Source organism: Mus musculus, chromosome 1 (assembly GCF_000001635.26).
Source record: "Mus musculus strain C57BL/6J chromosome 1, GRCm38.p6 C57BL/6J".
In the NCBI taxonomy this organism is placed as follows: domain Eukaryota; kingdom Metazoa; phylum Chordata; class Mammalia; order Rodentia; family Muridae; genus Mus; species Mus musculus.
The window spans coordinates 59,388,058-59,393,245 of record NC_000067.6 but is presented as its reverse complement, the minus strand read 5'-3'; positions in this window follow the sequence as shown (position 1 = coordinate 59,393,245).

Sequence of the window (5,188 nt, the reverse complement as noted above, 5' to 3'; positions counted from 1 at the left end):
TCTTATGACTTGCACCTGACTTCCTCATACACCTGAAAATAAGCCACGACCATCATGAGAGCTGAGCAGGTGTACCATGATGCTGGCGGTGTAAACAAGTCCATATTTGGTGGAGACATGCCCCTGCTGCCCTGATTGGCTGAAGCTACATGCCTGGTGAGGTGGCATGGCCTGCCGTGAGTGGATGGGGGCTGAGAGTATATAAGCAGACCTCCCTGGGTGCCCGAGGTCCTCATAGCAGCATCGAGGCGTTCCTGCAATAAAGGCTGTTGAGAAGAATCCAGCCGTGTTGTGTCTTCCTTGCAGACTGAGGTGGGCGCAACACAAAGGTGCTCTGAGCCTGTCTTCTTTCTGTTGCAAGTGCAGACCACCTTATGCAGGTATGGGAATAGGTTCGCTGGTGTGGCTGACAGGATGCACTGCTGTGACCCTTCTGAGCATCGCTGGGAGCTTCACTGCATAACTCTCTGCCTGAAAACATTCAGGTGACATGAGCCAAAGCACCTGATGGTAAAAGGAAGGGCTGTGTCCCAGTGCAGGGACACGGTCTGGATTTGAAAATATTTCCATCCACTGTACAGCAGAACCCAAAGCCTCTGTCATTCAGAGGATGTTGTAAAAGGGCTGCCCAGATGGCGGCTCTCACTGCTCCTGAGAGGAAGGTGAAATCTCTGCTCCATCCCTGTGCTTGGGAGAAGTTGAGAAAATGGCTTGTTTCTAGATGTTAAGGAAAATGTTGTTTGTTTGTTTTGTTTTATTTTGTTTTGTTTTTCCAGACAGGGTTTCTCTGTTTAACAGCCGTGGCTGTCCTGGAACTCACTCTGTAGACCAGGCTGGCCTTGAGATCTGCCTGCCTCCGCATCTTGAGTGCTAGAACTAAATGTGTGAACCATCACACCCAGCTGAAAAATTTGTTAAAGAAAAAGAGAGAGAACTGGGACTGGGGAAATGGCTCAATGGTAAGAGTGTCTGGTCTGAAAGCATAAGGGCCAGAGTTCAAATCCCCAGCACCCATTTTATTTTTAATTTATTTTATTTATTATTTATTTATAGCCAGGCATGGCTTCCGTACCTATATCTCCATATATCTCCAACACCTTGGGGTGGGGGCAGGTGGAACCTAAGAGATTGCTGGCTGGCCAGAGTAGCTGAATGGAGAGCTTTTGGTTTGGTCAGCAGGCTCTGCCTCAAGGCATTTGGGTGGAGAGCTAATGGAAGATACTGAAGTCCTGATGTGGCATCTGCATGCGTGCTCACAGAGCTGGTGAGAGTCCTGCCTACTGGCCTGCATCTTGGCTCTGTCCCTGGCTTTGTTTGCTAGTTAGTGGTTGCTGTGGTGATTATCTGCTTTCTATTCATGAGGAAACTTCAGTTCTCCTTTCAGTATATTTCAAAACAATTGTCCTGATTTTCCAAAAAGCTTACTTTAAAAAGTTACTTGAAGTTGGGTCTGATCCCTCACGCAGGGGGCTGGGGCAGAAGGATCACGTATTTGATCATGTGACCAGCTAAGACAACTAACCATTGTTGTTTTCTCCTCTGGAAAGGTGAATCTCCACAAACATCACAGGATTGAGGCGGGGCACTACCACACGGGGATATGTTTGTAAGCATCACTGGGTTTGGAATAATAACCCTGAGGGTGGTGGCATAACTCCTGAGCACAAGCTTTCTCGGTTACTTGAGACACCTGGAAAATGAAGAGCAGAGAAGAATAAAGCCACTAGATATGTCTGGTTGGCTAAGGAAACTTTCCTGGACTCCTTGGGATTTCTTTTTTTTTTTTTCTTTGTTTTTTGGGTTTTTGTTTGTTTGCTTTTGGTTTTTTGAGACAGGGTTTCTCTGTGTAGCCCTGGCTGTCCTGGAACTCACTTTGTAGACCAGGCTGGCCTCCAACTCAGAAATTCGCCTGCCTCTGACTCCCAAGTGCTGGGATTAAAGGTGTACAACACCACGCCCGGCTCCTTGGGATTTCTTAACATATGCTTTTCTGAGTTCAGCTATCTGGGGGATCTCTAAGAAAGACAGGGTAGGGATAGAGTTATCACAGAGAGTGGAAATTCAAGATATCCCCCCAGCCATAATTTCCTTTCTCCTTTCTTCTTGAAATCTCTCAGCATTGGTTAAGAGTAAGCTGGTTAATTTGGCCTTTCCCCTTCCCCCTTCCCCCTTCCCCCTTCCCCCTTCCCCCTTTCCCCTTTCCCCCTTCCCCCTTCCCCCTTCCCCCTTTCCCCTTTCCCCCTTCCCCCTTCCCCCTTTCCCCTCCCTTCTTCCTTCCTTTTTTCCCCTCCCTTCCTTCCACCTGCCCCTCTACTCCTCCTCCTCTTCCTCTTCAGGGCAAGATATTAACAAGCAAGGGATGCTACAGGGTGGGCAGTAGTGTGAAGGAAAGGAGGAATAGTCATAATCTACAGAATAGGCAAATGGCCTGTGATTTCTCAAAGGCAGCACTGTGGCTCTGAAGCACAGACAGGAAACACAGGCAAGAGCTGGCATCTCAACACCTCTGTAGGCTTAAGGAAGAGCCTTGTTCCCAGGATAATAAGTTGTATGAGGTGTCATATGTCCCCCAACTAAGGAAGTAGCTCTCATAAGGTTATTCACCCCAGGAAATATTAAGGAGGGTAGAAAAATTTCTCATTTCAGCTCAAAAAGCAATGCAATCCAAAAGTCATTAATTCTGCACTCATCTGTTGGCTCCTCGTATCCTCTTTGTCCATAATCCATATCCATTCTCCCCTTTCTACCACCATCTTCAACATCCTGTGAGGAGTCACCCTCCCTCCCATTCTCCGGCACATTCTTCTAGAACCTAGAAGAATGGAGGTGATTCCAATTTCAGTGCTAGGTGAGGGGTGCATAGTTTGCCATAAGCCAGAAACACTTGAGTTCCTCCTGTCCTTCTTATTGCTTGTTTCTCAGTTGGTTCTGGGTTGAGAGCATCAGTGGCCATCTTGGGGTCATCGAGAACCGGTTGTGGGTAGAACTAATGAAATGAAGCTGAGAAATGGAGAGAAAGCAAAACCACCTTTCTTGGATCATTGTTTAGGTCATGAGAACAGTCCTTCCTAGAGCAGTCGTCCCCAGAAGGCAGAAGGCAGCCCTACTTCAAACCCTACTTTAACCGAAGCTGACAACCCACCCCCTCTCCATTTATTGTGTGCACATGTGCAAATCTACATATGCATACATGGCACACACGTAGAGGTTGGAACTTTCAGGGGCTGGTTCTCTTTCTACCATGTAGGTCCTGGGAACTGAACTCAGGCCTAGCAGCAATTATCTTCAGAAGCTGAGCTGCTCCAAATGCCTTGCTTTCATAAAATAATTCGATAAAATATCTTGAGCATATTTGCATGGAATTTTCCATTATTTGTAACCGAAAGCATGCAGTCAGAAATAACTAGTGCCTGGATATGCGGTTCAGCTGGTGGAATCACTGCCTAGTATGCACACGACCTGAGTTCAAGCCCTAGGAGAGCCACAAAAGAGAAAAAGAAACTGGAGTGCCTGTATCTGCCATCCAAGGTTACAGTAAAGGTTAAATTGGAATACGTGGACACAGACAGTGAAGCACAAAGTTGCTCCATAAAGCCTCTCTCTTTCTCACCCATCTCAGCCCTAAGCCCTGTCAGGGCTGGCCAGTGCAGCACAGTCTGTGGAATGTCTGCCCAGGGGAGAATGGAGGTTCTTTTTTTTTTTTTTTGTCTCCTAGGCTTGCCTCTGCCACAAGGGGAGGTCTGCAACTGAAACATGTCTTGCATTTGGAAACTGTATGCGCTTCCCTAATAAAGGACGGCACCAACACGGTGTTGGTTAGTTTTAGGTCAACTTGACCCAAGGTAGGGTCATCTGGGAAGAGGATGAGCTGAGAAAATGCCTCCTTCTTATTGGTCTGTAGGGGTGTTGTCTTGATTAATGATTGATGTGAGGGCGTGCAGCCCACTGGGGGCAGGTGGCCCTTGGTGACAAAATAAAACATGGGGAACAAGTCTACACCGAAAAAGCAGTGCTCCTCCATAGTCTCTGCTTTGGTTCCTGCTTCTGGATTCCTGCCCCGGCTTCCCATAATATGGACCATGAACTGTGAGCTGAAATAAACCCTTTTCTTCTCAGATTGCTGTTTGCACGGTGTTTGATCACAGCAACTGAACGCAAACTAGAACTAGCAGCAGTGTGTGTGTTAGCAATCTGGAAAATGACTAGAAATGGGAGACCAGCTTCACCTGATCAGAGCAACTGAAAGCAAACTAGAACTAGCAGCAGTGTGTGTGTTAGCAATCTGGAAAATGACTAGAAATGGGAGACCAGCTTCACCTGGCTCGGGCCGAGCTGTCTGAAGGACCGGCTTTCCTGGAGGCCATGCAGGAGCTCTGTCCATGACTTTTACTGCTTCTGGTGACTGCCTTTAGCGCTCGCTCTTTTGTAGTTAGTCCTACTAAGGACACTTTGATGATGTGGTTATATGTAGCATACACAGGGTAACTTAGGAGTAGCCTACCTATCTGTGATGGTTAATATTAACTGTGAAGCTGCAGGTAGGGGTGGTAGTGCACACCTGTAATCCCATCACTTGAAAGCAAAAGTGGGAGGACTAGCTTCAAGGCCAGCCTTGGTTTCCTGGGAAGAGGGCCATGCGATCAGCTGCTTTACACTCTTGCCGCCATTCCTTCCCTGGCGTGATGGACTGCATTTCTAGCTGTCAGTCAAAATAAAGCCTCCCTTTCTTAAGTTGCTTTTGTTGGCTTTTTTTTTTTGTCACAGCAATGAGATAGTGATGTCTGCCCAAGTCCCTTTTGTCATTAGACTAGCATCCCAGCCTCCCAGGATTAAGACCTGAGTGTCTTAGGGGCATTATAGGGCCTACCACTGAACGTCATTGGGAAGCCTAGTTGGTTCAAAACTACTCAGGGGCCCATTTTTCTTTGCTTTGGTTATGGCTACACCACCAGACAAAATACACTTTTCTTCAAAGGGCTCCATGACTGCCCTGCGAGTTGTTTTTGTTGTTAGTTGACTCATTCTGCTAACCACTGTCATTTGTCAAAGGCAGCAGGCAATAAAAGTTCCTGCCACATTTATCTCTCCCTCCCTAGGATGTACATTCATGCTCAGTACTGTTGCTGGCCCTGGAGCAGCCTTTAATCACACACACATGAAGCTGGTGAAGATGGACAGTTGTTGGACT